The following is an 18,548-nucleotide window of genomic DNA, read 5'->3' as shown; positions in this document are numbered from 1 at the left end:
TCAAATTTGGTCTTTCCAAACGGGACCCTCAAATTTGTTTGGTGGCGACTCCTTCGAAATCCAAAAACATACAAAGCCCATTCCTCGTAGGGGAATCAAAAGAGTACGAAAAAACACCCTACAATTCTGGCGACTCCACTGGGGAGTTCTGATTTCAAATTCGATAATACGAGCATGCTTTGAGCAACAAGCCACTGCCATACTCAAGTTCTAGATGCCAGCTCCGGCGCTGGGCGCAGACCCCTGCGCCAGATGCCGCTGCCTGCATCCAGCACAGTGGCTTTCAGTGGCTGGTTGCCCATGCTGCCCAAGTTTTCGAGTGGGAGTCAGTTCTGTTTTTGAATTTTGAAAGACACTCCCAAACCTTGAGAACGAATTTCGAAAAACGAGCCTTTCAAATACAATATTCGAGTGCGATTTTCAATTTTCAATTTTCAATTTTTAGGCATGTCACGCATATATCGAAAACCATATTTGTGCAAAACGAATTTTACCTTGCCCAATACGGATGTGTTCTACATTCGGGCTAGCCCCGGGGGCAACAAAATGGTGACTCTCCATACGGTTCCTGAACCAAGTGTGTGACCATTTCCGCGCCTACCGAAACTTGACGTTTGCTTGACATGCCCGATGTCAAGCATGGAGGTCGTCTGCCGACACACACGTCCCTTAGGTGGATGTGCAAGTTGTTGCCGGATCCGCCTCTTAGTCAAGTACCCTTTTGAAACCCAAAGCCTACCACTTGCATCATAAAAAACGTAGACCACCTTAGGTTGAGAACTTTTCATGTCGCATTCATATCCATGTTAGTGTGACAACATGCTCTTTGTGCATTGTGTGGGCGTCTTTGCACGCATGAATGACTAACCTCGAGTTCTAGATTTTCCAAAACCATTAGCCTCCGACTAGGAAACCAAACCCCTAGGAGCATCATTCAAACTTCATGCATCCAAAATCACTGATTTAAAGTCTTTTAGGAGTGCCACTACATTCGATTCAAAAGCCTTAAACACGCCTCACGCACAAATGCCAAATTCAAAAGTCAATCCAACGACGTCGTAATGCCGGATTTTCTAGTCCAAAATTCCAATTCCAAAATTCAAAATTCAACCCAACGGCGTCATCATGACGGATTTTCTAGTCCAAATTTCAAATTCCAAATTCAAAATTCAATCCAAACGGCGTCATAATGCCGGATTTTCTAATCCAAACTTCCAATTCCAAATTCAAAATTCAATCCAACGGCGTCATAATGCCGGATTTCTCAATTCAAATACTCAAAACCTCCAATTCCAACCTCAAAACCTCAAGTTCAAATGTCCAAACTCATGGTGGCGTAATGCCGACATTTCAATTCAACCTTTCAAACTTCAAGTTCGAATTTCTAAATTCAATCTTTCAAATTTCAAGTCTTATATTCAAAATTTTCGAATTCCAAATCCATGATGGCATAATGCCGAATTTCCCCATTCTATGACCAACACCTCAAAATTCTAAGTCCACGGCAGCATAATGCCGGACTTTCAACTTTCAGTCCCTATTCAAATCCCTTCTTCAAAGAATCAAGAGTTCCAAATCCAATGCCTCAAATCCATGGCAGCGTAATGCTAGAATTTTCAAATCCAAGGTCTCATATTCTATACAAAATGCCTCTTTTCCATTTCCAAATTCAAATTAGGAATCAAATTCGAACTTTCAATTCACTTTCAAACTACAAAAACTCTTACCTTCCATTGCTCCCAAATACAAAATTCAAAAACATTTCCAATGGGTCGAAAATCCCTTGAAATAATACAAGTCCAATTTCCAAATTCTACAATGGGTTTAAATTCCCCTAAAACAGTCCAATTTCCAATAGGTTGAAAATCCCTAGAAATAGTACAAAATCCAATGGGTTGAAATTCCCCTAAAATAGTCCGAATTCGATTACGGGTTGAAATCCCCTAGAAATAATACAATTTCGATTTCCCCATTCCAAATTCCTGTAAGGGAATACAGTTAAACATAATAACATGTGCGGAAACAATCCCCAAAGCCAGGAAACATGTATAAAGCACAGATTAAGCAAACTTACATTTGAAGCGTGTTTTCCCTAGTAATCTGTCAACGAACACGAACTTAGAACTCCACTTGTCGTTCCTCTACTTAGTTCACCGACACGATCAGATCCGTCTTGATAACCGTAGCTTAGACAATCAATCAAGAGTTTTTGCTTTTGGGAAGAACAGTTTTCTCAGAGAGAGGAAAACTGAAGAACGTAATTCTAAATTAGGTTTAGGGTTTGGAAAAACTTGTGTGTTCTGAATTGTGTGGAAAATACAATAACCTATTGTATTAATGATGTAACCGGCCAAGAATAATAAGCCTTGACCAGCCACACACACACGAGTGAAGGAAATAATGCCCTTGGTCCAAGTATGCATATAATATTAAGTCTAACAAATGCGGTTCAGTATTTATTAACAAGTTAATAATTAAGTGAGATCAAGTGAGCTGAAAGCCTAGCTAGAGGCCGCTTCAGTTCAAGTGGAATTAATGATATTACTCCACAGCTTACTCTTGACTAAACCCGTAGGGTCACACAAATAGTACGTAAACGGATCAAGTATTTAATGGCATTAAATACTCCATCTATGGATATTCGGAATCGACGGATCTTGGTTTCAGTGGGAGCTGAGATCGTCACAAGCAAGAAATGAATACTCCGGAAACGATGATATTACCGGAAACGGAAATATGGATCGTATCGGAAATATAAATATTATCCAAGTCGTAGATGTTGCTGGAAACGGAAACATGTTACGTATCGGAAAATATTATCGGAAATGCAAATATCGCCGGAATCGGAAATATTGCCGGAAACGAAATATTGTCAGAATCGGAAATATTATCGGAATCGGAAAATAATTCCGGAAACGGAAATATTAAATATTTGTTCGAAACGGAAATTAATTCCGGAATCGGAAATATTAAATATTGTTCGTATCGAAAATGAATTCCGGAACCGGGAATTTAATCGAGAGCGCATCGTACGAATTAGCATCGGACGAGGCTTGCTAGACGAAGGCCCAGCACGAAGCCAAGCCCGCGCCCAGCAAGCCGAGCGCCCAACATGGAGCTGCCACAGCCTCGCCAGGCCCAGCGCAAGGCCAGGCCCAGCAAGGCCTTTGGCGCGCGCACGCTGAGCGTGCTGTTGGGCTGCGAGCAGCGACTGCTCGTGTGGGCCGCAAGGCCTGCGCGGGTGGTGCGATGCTCGTGGCCATACGATGCTCATGTTCGTAACGAATCCTAATCCTATCGGAATTCGTGTATTGATTAAATCCTAGTCCTAATAGATTAAATTTATTATTTAGAGTTCAAATAGGATTCTAATTAATAAATCCAAATCCTAGTAGGATTATAATTCCTTCTCCATACCTCTATAAATAGGTGCCTAGGGTCATAATTTATAGACACAATTGAAGTATTCAAAGGTAAGATTTTCAAGAAAAAATCAGCCACTCTCTTGCCCCTATTTAGCCGAAATCTATACTACCTTAAGGGCGATTCTAGTTGGTTAAGCTTAAGGCGGATCCGGACGTGTTGTGGACCATCTACGGAGGGACGACACTTGGAGTCCTAAAGACTTGTTCTTGTTCGGTTCGGGCGCAGCTAGGGAGGGCACACAACAAAGTGTATGCATCTAAACTATGCTAAATGATTATGTGTAAATAATATGTTTTCCTGGCTTCATGGTTTTTCCGCATGATTTATGTTTTGTCATATGAATCATTACCTAACAGTGGTATCACGAGCCTCTTATTATTTTCATAATCTAAATTGCATAAACATGGTTAAATTTTCAAATATACAAAGAATTAAAAGGGGTGATTAATTTTCGTAATTGTTAATTAATTGCAAATTGCGTTTATTTAATTATATGTACGCAGTTTTCGGCAGTTTCTTCGTTACTCATCCAAATCGAGTGATTTTTGTGTCAATTCCGCATGTAAAAGGCATTCTAAATTTTTCGGCCGAACCCAGAATTCCCAAATTCGAAGCCTAACTATGACTTTTCAGAGATTTTAGTTTTTCGAACGCAAAAGTTTGTAAATTTAAGATGTTAAATTAAATATTTGCGATTCTTGTTGATAAATCTTGAATCTTTGATTGACCTACTATATATGTTTAACAAGTTTGAATGCCTAGCCTTGTTAATTATACAACCTAATTTGTAATTATGATTAATTTGTTGAAATTCGAATAATTTTGAATTAATTTGATTTTCATAATTAATTAATAATTTAATTAGGTACCAATGATTAAAAACCACCATAAAAATTGTTAATTTGTGTTAAATTTTAAATTTTTATGACCTAGATTTGACTCCATGTTAATCGGAAATTAATTGTTTAATAAATTTTCGATTTTTCGCCCTAAAATTATGAAATTAATATGATTTATTAATTTGTCATTAATTTTGGAAATAAAAGTTTTAATTTTTATGCAATTCGCTCATAAAACTTGCACGCATAAAGCAATGGACGCTACGTGTTACCCTTAAAGGGTGTTGCATAGTGCGGGCATGCGACGACAAGCAAGGGAGCTCGTCGCCCATGCGGTACGAATGCAGCGAGCTTGGGGAGTAGCACGCGAGCACAAGGCAGCATCCCTGCCTTGCGTCGAGTGCTGCGATGATGCATGGGCGGATGGGCGAAGAAGCAAGGCAAACGAGAATGGCAGGCGCGCGCGCGGGCAGCGAGGGGTGCCTCGCCCAGCCTCGCCAAGCAACTGCTGCGCTACGAAGCAGTGAGCGATGCTGCGCGCAAGCGTGGCTCGGCTTGCTGCGTTTACGCGTGGCAGCTGCTCGTGCCTTGCTGTGCGATCACTCGTGACCCGTGAGGGGCGATGCTGCCTCGAGGACTCGACGGGGCATGGGCGCAAGCCCATGGCCTCGTCTTGACCAGATTGATGCGTTTTGAATTTAATTTTTTAATTTTCAGTTCGGAAACGATTTTAATTAATTTTAAAATTCGTAAATTAAATTGTTTTCTTGGATTTTAATTTTGAATATTATAATTATTATAAATTTTATTTATACTAATTATTTTACTAAAATTTAATCTTGAATTAATTTAAATTCGTTTAATTCAACTGAAATATATTAAATTAATGGATTCGATTATAAATTTATATGAGCTTTAAATTTTAATTAAATTTGTATGTTTCCGGTTAGACTAGAAATACATTTTTATGTTTAAAATTAGTAAAGCATATGAATTTATTGGTTTAAGTGGGAGCATTTTAGTCATAAACTCTTGATTAGGTCTACAAATCCTTTAAGATTAAAACAACTTGATTAGAATTAATAAGGACTGAATAATTGGTAGACTATTGGTGCCCTTAATTAATTGCTGCAAATATTTATGTGATGCATAACGTGTTTTACTAACCAGCTATGTGGGCCATTCATGATAATGAATGGGGTGAATGGTATATATTGTATATGTACTGTTTTGCAGGTTATGGAGTGATTAGTATGGCCCAAATAGGATAGAAAATATGGTCTGCGTACCATTAATTTGAATGTAATTGGTCTAATGCACCAAATTTGTTTTTCAATTTAAATATGGTCTGCGTACCATCAAATAGTTGTAATTGGTTTAATTATAGCTTATCCTATTTGAAGAAAATGGCGCCTCCCACGGTGAAATTCAAGACGAAGTTACCATTTTCGAGACGGACTTTGAAGTTGAAGCTTCAAGATGAAGTCGGGCCATACTAGATCACATTTATCTTGTGCATGCTTTAAGTTATTTATTGCTTTAAATATGTCTTAATTATGCATGAGATTGTGGCTTGATTATGTTGCATGATTAGGGATTTTAGTTCACTTAAAATCTAACCAACATAGTAAGAGCCTTAAGTTCCAAACTTAAAAATTGAGTTAAAAGGTGCCATGCCAAAATAAACACTTGCTTGGATATCCTTTACATCAATCTAGTAATAGTTTTTGCTCAGCGAGGTGTTACTTATTGGTCCTAAAGGGGTAAGGTACACAAATAATTGTGAGTACATTTTTGGTGAAACTCAACGATATAAGTAAGGAGTCCTTTTAGGTCGTGGCAAAATCGATAGGTTTACCTAATAAGTTCTTAGACGTACCTATCAACCAAGAGTAGTTTCTAGACTATTAGCAAAAGGCTTTTGCTTACCTAAAAGATTTTAGAATTGAGTCTAAATACATAATGTGCTTAATTCTTCAATGGGTTTTAGGGTCTTGGAATCATTTTATTCACACCTGCCGGAACACATAACTTGAATAAAATGCTTAATGAACATTGAATTATGCATGTATGCTAGAATTTAAGTTTATTAAGAGAAACTGTGAATGGTTATTTATTTGTTTATTCTTTTCAATTGTAGTTTTAACTATGGAAAACAACAATCAAAACATCATCATGGGTTCTGAGCTTATGGTCAAGCTGAACCTAACAAATTTTCTTGAATGGGAAGCTAAGCTAGTTGAAATAGTCAGACTCAATGGACTTGAGTATGTACTGTTACATCCTATGCCAAGCTACTATGCCAGAGACATGACCCCTGAAAGATTTTTCGCCTGGGATGCGGATCTCAAAAAGGTTATGAGTCTCATGCTGAACAATATCCCTGATGAATGGGCTAGAAGGTTTGTAGCTTATGAACCTTTTACGCTCATCAAGAATATGAGGGATATCTGTCGTGGAAGCACGGAGGACAGGGACCTGAACGTCCATGAGTTGATTGAATCAATGTCTGGTCTAAAGGTTAGTTCTCCCAACAGGTGTTATAGGATGGAAGTCCAAGAAACACATGTTCAGCTCCTTCGCACTAAACAAAGGGTAGGCGTCCCACTAAGGTTCCATGTGGATCTTATGCTTTCATATTTCGATCGCCTAAGTCTGCTAGGAATACCAATAAGCGAAAGGATGGCATTCTCTATCTTGCTCAATTCACTGCACAGTGGGTTTCAAGACGGACTTTGAAGTTGAAGCTTCAAGATGAAGTTGGGCCATACTAGATCACATTTATCTTATGCATGCTTTAAGTTATTTATTGCTTTTAAATATGTCTTAAATATGCATGAGATTGAAGCTTGATTATGTTGAATGATTAAGGATTTTAGTTCACTTAAAATCTAACCAACATAGTAAGAGCCTTAAGTTCCAAACTTAAAAATTGAGTTAAAAGGTGCCATGCCAAAATAACACTTACTTGGATAACCTTTACATCAATCTAGTAATAGATTACGCTCAGCGAGGTGTTACTTATTGATCCTAAAGGGGTAAGGTACACAAATAATTGTGAGTACATGTTAGTTTTGGTGAAACTCAACGATATAAGTAAGGAGTCCTTTTATGTCGTGGCAAAATTGATAGGTTTACCTAATAAGCTCTTAGACGTACCTATTAACCAAGAGTAGTTTCTAGACTATTAGCAAAAGGCTTTTGCTTACCTAAAAGATTTTAGAATTGAGTCTAAATACATAATGTGCTTAATTCTTCAATGGTTTTTAGGGTCTTGGAATCATTTTATTCACACCTGCCGGAACAATAAATTTGAATAAAATGCTAATAACATGTTTGAATTGCAGGATTGCTTTGATTTCAAGTTATTATTCATGATAAATGTTTAGACTTTGCATGCTTCAATGTATGTTTTAATTATTGTTTATAATTAAATATATTGCACTGCAATAAATCCTTTTAGAAAGGTAACAGTAAATTTCCTCGATTGGTAGTGAATCCAAGAACGATTCACGGAAATGAGAGAAAATGAGCGATTTAAAAATGTACGTTTCTTTTAGCGACTTTTATGGTTGTTTTCGAGTATCAAAGTCGAATGGCAAACCGATTGGTGCTTGTGAATTCAAAATACAATGTAGTTTTGAGATCATAAAGCATTGAGTTTAAACGCTCAGCTTTACCAGGTTAACAACCTAAAATCTTTTTTCCATTTAATTCTCGAATGAGTCTAGTCCCTAGACATTCGAATAGATCGATGCTTAGAGAACTTTAGAAGCTTCTGGTAAGATCATCTAGTTGAAACAGAATATTCAACATAAATGGTAAGAACTTTGTTGGAGTGACATTGGACATGTCTAAACAAAGTATAAAAGTCAACACTAGAGAATTCAATTCTTAAGGCTATTAGAAAGGGTACAAGAAATAGGAAAACAAAGGAACAAATGAAAGGAATTTACAATTCCGTTTCTACCTATAAGTTCATGTTTAAAGAGCAGTGACCTAGCAATCAAACTTCCTTGGTATCATATACCGCTTGAGGTTCTTACTTCGGTAATAACTCAAACAATGGAATCTAGGCTACACTAGTGACCTACAAGTGGGAAATGAAGCATGGCATTGCTACATTAGTTGTAGGGTCATCTAGTTTGTTTTAAGTCCTTTCAAAGGCTGGAACTTAATGGCTATTTTGTTCCACAATCAGCATACCTAAAATTCTGTTTTCAAACACAGAAAGACTCACATTCAGAAGAACAAAAACAATGTTTGTTTGTTTTATTTGAATGAAATGGTCATTTACGGGTTGAGTCAATATGCTTGATTAAAACAAACAACTCTTTAACACTAAAAACTTTACTAGGTTCAAATCAACCCCTTGATTTGAGTTCCACTAATCTTTGGCATTGTTGCTTAGACCATATCAACAAGTTAACATTCATAAGCTCTATTTTGATGGACTTTTGAAAGTTGATTGATTTCTAGATCAATTCAAGACAAGATAGTCTTACTTGTTGAAAGTAACAAAAGATATGAACTATTGTTAGAACGCCTAGACAATAGAGTTCAAAGCTAAAGAAAGATTTTATGACTTTATTATTTCACATGGATTTGAGTGAATATAGGTTTATTTACTCAAAGTGATATAAGTTTGAATCTGTTTGGCTAGTTCAAAGATTCAGAAGTATAAAATCCACTTGGCAAGAAATCATAAAAATCTAGGTTAGATCATGTTGTTGATTACTTATACCAAGAATGATCATCAATGATTGTGTGTTGTAATTTCACGATCTAGCTCCATAAGATATGGCATATCTAAGTTGGAATGATCGAAGTCAATTAGTACTTGATTCGATCAATGATGAGTCATAAAGAACTTTCCTATAATTTCTAAAAACAAAATTCTCAACTACCACCAAACTAAACCAAATTCGTCAGAGCTATTGAAAAGTAATTTCAGAATATCTTTTCATAATATATCTAAAGAGTTCCTAAACTCAGTGGGAGCTTAGTGTTTGTTATTCAACAAACTAAGGCCCAAGAATAGATATATGTTTCATTGTGATTTATTCAAATGAGACACAAGGGTATTGTTTCTACCACGATTTTTTTTGAGAACATAATGTTTGTTTGCTCGAAATAATGTCCTTTTGGAGATTCGTTTCCAAAATGACAAGTGGGAGAAAATAGACCTCGAAAGTCTTCGAGGCGAACAACAAACATAAACGGACATTCCGGAGGCTTTTCGAAGTTCTTCAGAAAATCCGAACACTTATTCTTTAAGGACTTTAGAAGTGGCTTTAAAGAATAGGCATCTCTTAGAAGACTTTACAAGTGCTTCAAGGAGAACAGAATATTCAAAGGACTTTCAAGTAGCTATTGATATTCTATTGTTTGATGTTCTATACCTAAGTAGGCATAGAGTTCAAGTCACTGAAACTATGAGATTCTTCTATTAGAGAGTGAAGAAACATGGAGTTCATGTCACTGAAGCTATGCGATTCTTCTATTAGATAGTGAAGAAACCTACAACTTGCAGTCAAACTATTATCATGTAGATTAATGAGTTTGTGACTTGTAAGAAAGCTATGACGAAATATAGATTCCCTAAAATGGTTAGAGGCCATATATAGACTCAATGTTTTAAATGGTTAGAGGCCATAAAACATACTCAATGTTTTAATGACAAAATTGAAATTTTGTTGATTTGCAAGAATAGATTAAACACCTATTGGTTGCAAATTGGTTTTAAGGATAAAAACCATCAAACATTGAATTGTGTTAACACACAAAGCTAGATTAGTTGCTAAAGGTTACAAGCAAATTCATGGCATGGATTGTGTTGAAACCTCATGCATAATCGTAATGCTCAAGTCTATAAATCAAGCAATGATTGCATATTGGTACATATGGCAATTGGATGACAAAACGTATTCCTCAATCAAATGTTGGAAGAAAACTATGTACATGGCATGTCATAGGATTTGTGGATCCAAATAATGCTTGAAATGAATGCTAGCTTATGAAATCTAAATACAGATTTAAGCAAGCAATTGGGAATTGGAATTGTATTTTAGTGAAGCTAATAAGTATTTTAGTTTCATAAAATGTACATGATTCTTATAGATATATAAGAAGTTTAGTGGGAGTACATAAAACTTAATTGGTCCTATGTGTGTCATACACATATCTCTCTATTATGAAATAACATTCGAATGCTAATGACTTAGATTTGAAAATTATTAATCAATGATGGACCATGGCGAAACTTAGTACATACTGGGTATTAAGATCTATTTACAAAGATCTTATAATATTGTTCTGGATTAAGTAATGGCATTTACTAAATCAAACACGAAAGACTCCATTGGAGATATTCGACCCATATGAATTAATCTATGTAAAAGATGTTTGAACTATGTATAAGCATTTACTAAGTTAAACATGAAAGGATCTAAGTAAGATTCTTAACCTATATTATATGCCAAAGAATTTAGCTAGATTTAGTATCTACTGAAACTAGATGAGCTAAAGCTACATGAATAGAATTCAATTGGGAATTATTCTGCAAAAGAATTTATCATGTATGATATAGTATGAGGATCGCCAAAAACGTATCGTATGACTTTAGGCATGACGAACATATACCAATCTCTATTGATCTAAGTGAAGATCAACTAGATTGAGATCAAGAAAAACTTATGGTACTTGAAAAGGTACATAGGAACAGTTCTTGACTCAAGGAAATAAAGATATGCTAAATATTGATGCTACACGCATAAACACTGGCAAATGATCAAGAAAGATCCCTTTGGAGTTAACCATTGGCAAGGACGAGCTATAGAGCATCGTGTTTTGAAATGGAAACATGGATCGGAGACCATGAGTTGTTGCGTGGGAAATTAAAATATTAATTTCTATGTTCTAAGATATAGCTGGAAAGTCTTCCACATATCTGTGAACTACTTGGATAAGTAAATCCAAACAAAGCATCACTAGCAACCTATACAGTTGAAGTAAAAGTACTTATTTTCTAAGAAGCAAATTAACAGGGTTGTTTATGTTAAAGAAGTTCTTCATTAAACTTGGGTAGATCACATGTCTGCTGACTTGATGGTTCTTCATTGCAAAATGCGTAGATTCACTCTTGTAGCTAGAAAGAATAGATCACAACCTAAACACACTCAAAAGATCTTATCATCCTATCTCGAAAAGACATTCGATGAAAAGGATATTAAGATTGGCAAAGCATGATAACTAAACCTATGCAACAAGTGAGAAGCAACACTCACATTGTAGCACTGGAAATCAAGCATAGCTTTGAATTCCATGAACTGTTTTAAAGATGGGTTTGAGGCCCATGGTTGTAAGACATTGGGGTTGAACATTTATCATATATGAAATGTATTTTCATATTCCATTTAATCTTGGTTTAGTATTAAATGATGAGTCCCTTCAATTTGACGAAATATTCAAGATAGACTGTCAGGACCAGTCCTGTGACTAAGAAATGTCTATCAAGTGAACTTGAATGTCAAAAGTTGAAAACGGTCCCTGGTCGGAGTTTTCTACAAAGATGGACGCATAGAAAACGTTAGACGACTAGAATGCAAGATGACTAGTAGTTCTGTTTCTTGAACTATGTGGACATGGCAATGTCATAATCATTTGCATAGATACTTACTTTGGGAAGACTAGTATCGGACAGACCTATGAAACTTTACTGTAAGAGATGAAAAGCTGTCATAAGTAAATTTCATTAAAATTATTAGACACTAAATCCTCAATACCTGAGTGATTTGAGATTACTTGTTTGAGAACTGCTTACTTTGACGTTGACCAACCGTCGCACCGTAAAAGGAGGCTATAAAGGCAACGCTCAGGTAATCACCTATCAAACGAAGTCTAATCTCAAGATCGCAAGATTGGGATTGTCCTCCCATAAATCGGGATGAGATGCTTAAAAGTTGTACAAGGCCACTCGGAGAGCTAGAAACTGTAAAATGCATGGCCGTGCTCGGATGAATCATAGGCTATGATTATCTGTTTATTTGATCAGTTGAACTCTGAAACCGAGAAACACCTCTGGACGTAATAAGGATGACAACTCTTACCTTATGTTCAAGAGCAAGCATCGAGCGACAAAGGAATTAGGAAATGCACACTTGTCCCTAAGGACAAGTGGGAGACTTAAGGAAATAATTCCCTTGGTTCAAGTATGCATATAATGTTAAGTCTAATAAATGCGTTTCAGTATTAATTGACAAGTTAATAATTCAGTGAGATCAAGTGAGCTTAATGCTTAGCTAGAGGCCGCTTCAGTTCAAGTGGAATTAATGATATTAATCCACAGCTTACTCTTGATTGAACCCGTAGGGTCACACAAATAGTACGTAAACGGATCAAGTATTTAAAGGCATTAAATACTCCATCTATGGATATTCGGAATCGACGGATCTTGGTTTCAGTGGGAGCTAAGATCGTCAAAGGCAAGCAAGTGAATACTCCGGAAACGATGATATTGCCGGAAACGGAAATATGGATCGTATCGAAAATATAAATATTATCCAAGTCGTAGATGTTGCCGGAAACGGAAACATGGTACGTATCGGAAAATATTATTGGAAATGGAAATATTGCCGGAATCGGAAATATTGCCGGAAACGGAAATATTGTTCAGAATCGGAAATATTATCGAAATCGGAAAATAAATTCCGGAAACGGAAATATTAAATATTTGTTCGAAACGGAAATTAATTCTGGAATCGAAAATATTAAATATTGTTCGTATCGGAAATGAATTCCGGAATCGAGAATTTAATCAAAAGCGTATCGTACGAATTAGCATCGGACGAGGCCTGCCAGACGAAGGCCCAGCACGAAGCCGGGCCATCGCCCAGCAAGCCAAAGCGCAAACGCACGCCAAAGCCAAGACCAAGCCCAGCGCGAAGGCCAGGCCCAACCAAGGCCTTGGGCGCGCGCAGCAGCGAGCTGGGCCGTGCGTTGTGCGTGGGCTGTAAGGCCTGCGTGCGGTGCATGGTGCCACTCGTGTGTTACTCGGAATCCTAAGGCTACCGGGATTCGTAATATGATTAAATCTAATCCTAATAGATAAAGTTTGTTTAATTAGAGTCCTAGTAGGATTATAATTAAATAGATTTGTATTCTAATAGGATTATAATTCCTTTCCATAAACTCTATAAATAGGTGCCTAGGGTCACATATTTACATCGAGAATTGAAGTATTCAAAGGTAAGATTTTCAAGAAAAATCAGTCACTCTCTTGCCCCATAATAGCCGAAATTCATACTACCTTAAGGGCGATTCTAGTTGGTCAAGCTTAAGGCGGATCCGGACGTGCTGTGGACTATCTACGGAGGGACGACACTTGGAGTCCTAAAGACTTGTTCTTGTTCGGTTCGTGCGCAGCTAGGGAGGGCACGCTACAAAGTGTATGCATCTGAATTATGCTAAACGATTATGTGTAAATAATATGTTTCCTGACATTAAGGTTTTTCCGCATGATTTATGTTTTGTCATATGTATCATAACCTAACATGGTTCGTGCCTATGGTTCGTGCCTACGGACCAACTTAATTAAAAAATTTCACGAACTTTTGCATTAATGTTATTTTTCATAAAAGTTACGATTTTTATTTTCGAAAAACAACGGTTTTTACGATTTAATAAAATTAACCACAATCCAATTTCGTAAAATATTAAATCAAGGCTAACATTATTCAAATTTTAAGAACCAACGAATCAACCAAAAATTTGACTTTTTTAAATAATAAAATCCAAAACTTTAAATCGTTCTTTAAACATTTAAATTTGATATTTTAATAATTAGGTTTAAGTGCGATTAAAATTAACGAAACCATTCAAAATTTTAATCCAATAATTTTTAAAATTAGCCACTGACCCATGAAATTATATTCCCTTTCCCAATTAACCGAATTATTAGATCTAAATTATTTAAATAATCAATTAAGGATCTAAATTTTACGAATTTGGGGAAAGCAAAATTAGGGTTTATACTTATCGGAAAAATCTGAAATTTTACCATTGATCAAGAGTATAACCAGAAACATTGTGTCAAAATTTCAAGAAATTACGAGTTGTTTAGGTTGACCTTTTAATTGAATTACTTTCCGACACTTTTAAATTTTACTCAAAAATTAACAAAAACGCCCAAAAAACATCACTTCGAGGCCTATTTTTGCAATTCCGTTCCCATGAATTGATCTTAGGAAATCATTTTCAATCAGATTAGGGTCAGAAAAGTCGAAAAACCGAATCTTTTTGATTTCGGAACAGCTTACGCAATTAATCCAATAATCCATAAAAATTCCGAAAAAATCAACAAAAATTCCAAAAAATTCGACATTAACAAAAACACCAAAAAATCATGCTAAAACATGCTTTGAATACATAAGGCTCGTGATACCACTGTAGGGGAATACAGTTAAACATAATAACATGTGCGGAAACAATCCCCAAAGCCAGGAAACATGTATAAAGCATCGTCGCCATCATCATCATCATCATCCTTAATAGATCATGATATAATTGGCATGGAGAGTGGGTTTCACTCCATGCAAATTAATGATGAGAAAATGATGAATTGCAAAAGGGTAAGTAGTAGTAAAGGTGTTCGTAAAAGGTACAAGCCTCAAGTATTGTTGCCTACACTTACATGCATGCAAGATGGAATGACGTCAATAAAACTACGTAGAAAATGTGTGGATGGTGCACTTATTTTAGAGGCTCAAAGAATTGATGATCATCAATCCCGTTATATGGAGACTCATAGAGAGAATGGTAAACTTGTCCTAAACTTAATATTACCCCTTCAATGTAAGGATTCGTGAATTTTCTTATAAGCACCCGAGTGGACCTAGCTGGTCACTCGGACTTAACATCTGAAGATTTAACAAATATTCAAATTGGTTTCAACCAAATTAATTAGTGAGATTTTGTACTACCTACTATTGATTTGGTGTAAAAACAATGTTTTTGTGTTCTTATCTGTCAGTTATTAACTTATTATCTTTATAAGCACATTTGTCAATTACTACCACAAATTTTAATGATTTTTTTTTACAAGTTACCTGAAACTATTTTGGGGCGTTTGGTTCGCACGGTGGTATGGGTGAATCACGAATGATATCAAGGTGGAGTGTTTTGAAACTTTATTCTCAATATCATGTGTTTGATTCAGTTCGAAAATGTGATTTTTCTTTTATTGGGGGACAATTTTACAATGGCTACACCAATTTTATAGCCACCGTAAATTTTTAATCTAGCTAGCTTGACCTTACATTTTGATGCATCTAATCTACACCATTCGATATTTCACTTGACTTTTGTATTTCATTTCATTCTTTTAAAAAAAAAAAATCAAATGATAATTTAACAATGTTAATACGTAATTTGTTTTTTTCGTTTTCCCTGCTCGATCTATCTCTCAGCTTAGTGATTATCTTCTTCAAAATAAAAAAATAAAAATAAAATCCATCCACCATTTCTTTAGTGTTTATCATTTGCGTTATATACTACACATATTTTTTTCCAGAAATTTTACTAGAAACTTACTCCATTTGCATCATAGAACATCAGGGATAAAAAACTTATACAACTCGATCAAAAAATATGTTAAAAAATACGCAATTGTGCAAGTTTGAGAGGATTTTATTCAATCTATGTTACTCATAGATAGGTTTCATGATTATCTTAATGTATGATTAATTTATAGTCGGTATACATAATACATTTGATCATAGAACTATAGATGTAATGAATTGAAAAAAGTAGTTTTATTTTTATGGACAGCTTTTTTTTTTCTTTGTTTCTTTCGGCAGTTACACCATTTTTCTGGAATTGTTTTTTTTTTTTTGTTTTTTAATTTTTTTTTTCACAATTATGTGGTCAAATAAATGGAGGGATAAGATTATTTATTATATTTGAACGGTTAGGATTTGAAACAATTACAGTGGCTACAATATTTATGTAGCCATTGAAAAACCTTCCATTATTAGGACCTATAGTAAAAGTATGAGCCAAATCCACCTCTTCCTTGATGTCTAAAACCAATACCTTTGGGAATTTGAGGTATGAGTTTAAAACTTTTAGAAATATCAACCAACATATGGTATGAAATACAAACTTTTCTATAAGACGAACTTACAGAAAAGACCGCCTTGATGGCCTCCAACATGCCACGTAATTGCTGACATCAGCCCGTATATATTTTTTAATATATATATATATATATATATATATATATATATATATATATATATATATATATATTTCATTATTTTTCATTTCATTTTCACATTTTCAACAACAAAATTTGATTCTCTCTCCTCTCTCAAATTCTCTACCAAATCTTCGTCGCCGACGCCGCAGTCGGTCTTTGTCGTCGCCGCTGTCATCCTCGTCTTTGTCGTCGCAAGAATAGAAGAAAGGAATGGAGATGAAGGAGGAGCACCGTGGGGATGGGGGAAGCAAGGAGCTGAGGCGGCGATTTGCCTCGCAACAGCGGCGGCCCGCCGCTGTGGTCTCGGCTTCAGCCTCGACGTCATCGGCGATGGCTGCAACGAAATGAGAAGCGAGGAGTAGAGAGGCGAATGAATGAAAAGAAGGAGAAGTCGATAACGGTGGTAAAGAAGGCCTTCTCTCGCCACCAAGGCCGTTCGCCTCAGCCACCGGATTCCGCCTTCAAAACAGGTTAGGTTTTCTACAATCTGTAGATTTTCATTTTATTTATATGAATTATTATGTTCTTATGCTGGAGTTTTTGGATTTTGATTTTTTATGTAATTAGGTCTTGCGATTTTGTTTTTTATTCGATTAGGTTTTTGTTTCGTTTTGATTGAATTGATTAGGTTTTTGTTGTCAATCCTTTAGGTTTTTGGTGTCGATTAGATTGGATTGATTAGGTTTACTTTTTTCAGTTTATGTGGATGTAATTGATTTGTTCTTGTTTCCGACAGGAGGAGGAGGCATTGCGGTGGGGGCGGTCTGGATGATGGTTTTGCAGTGTTGGTGCTGCAGTGTGATGCCGATTATTGTGATAGAATCGTTGTAGACACCTACTTTTGTCCCCATTCCCGAAAGGGAAGGTTCGATGATGAGAACATAAATCTCCACTTGGCAACGCATCTCCTATAAAATAGCGAATCTCGATCACCCTTTTCATTTCACCCGAACCTGCTATTTATAGAAACCTGCTAAAAGTAGTAACTGCTGTAACGGGTAGTTGCTAAAAGTGGCAAGACGTAAAAGATAGAAACTTGTCAGAATTAGGTGTTGCACTCCAACATAAATCCTAAAAGAGATATAATTTGCAAGAGGAATCCTGTTCCTAGTATAGCTCGAGAATAAGAGTTACGTATTAATTAAAATCCTAACGAACCTAGAGTTCGTAACGGGCCCAGACGCATTCCGTCATAAAGTTAAATGCGCACTAAAAGACTCGGATAAGTCTCAAAGACTCCGTATTCCACGAGTCCAAATCTGACAAGGAAATACGGCCCATACCCTATTTTCAACGCCTGGCTCTGGGCGCTGAAATTACCCGGGTACGTGTTCTCCCCTAATTCTTCTGGGATTAGTGCTCTAAAATTCTATCTTTCCACGAACTCTTCCCTATAAATACAGCCCCAAATTCGACGTGAAAACAACAGACAATTCATATTTTGAGTATTGACTCCAACCCCTAAGCCTAAGCCTCACGCTGCGAAATTGATCCCGCGTTCTGTCGCAATCGATCCAAAAATCGAGCAGAACGTATCCTGTCCCTTGTAGCTGAAGAATTAAACCCGGAAACTTGAGATTCGTTAAATAAAAGGAAAAATAGCAAAGCCAAAGTGGTTAGTTTTCTGAGAACCATGACGCACCTCTCAAGGGTGCGTCATAACGTGTCCCTTCGCATGATTTAATCGCTTTCCTCGCCCTTTTATAAAACTGTTAAACTATTAAATCTGATTGTTCTATCACGCCTAATAAAGATAATATCTTGGGAAATTGAACTATCATGTTAGGTCCCTTAAATCAATCTAAACAAGATAATCACGATCGATCTAGTATTATGTGTTGCACATTGCTAAAATAAATTCAGATTAGTTTAATAATTAACGCATGTCCCTTCAATTATTTATGCTGAGCTAGTAAGGATATCCTGCCTCTAGAGTTATCGAAGAGCGAGTACTCCTCTCGGTAGTTACAGTCCCCCGAACCCTCAATCTCTACCCTGCGGGTGTACGTTGAGCGATCCCCACACCA

The sequence above is a fragment of the Spinacia oleracea genome, chromosome 6 (genome assembly GCF_020520425.1).
Source record: "Spinacia oleracea cultivar Varoflay chromosome 6, BTI_SOV_V1, whole genome shotgun sequence".
In the NCBI taxonomy this organism is placed as follows: Eukaryota; Viridiplantae; Streptophyta; class Magnoliopsida; order Caryophyllales; family Amaranthaceae; genus Spinacia; species Spinacia oleracea.
The sequence above is the reverse complement of the archived record's forward strand: the minus strand, read 5'-3'. Positions refer to the sequence as shown.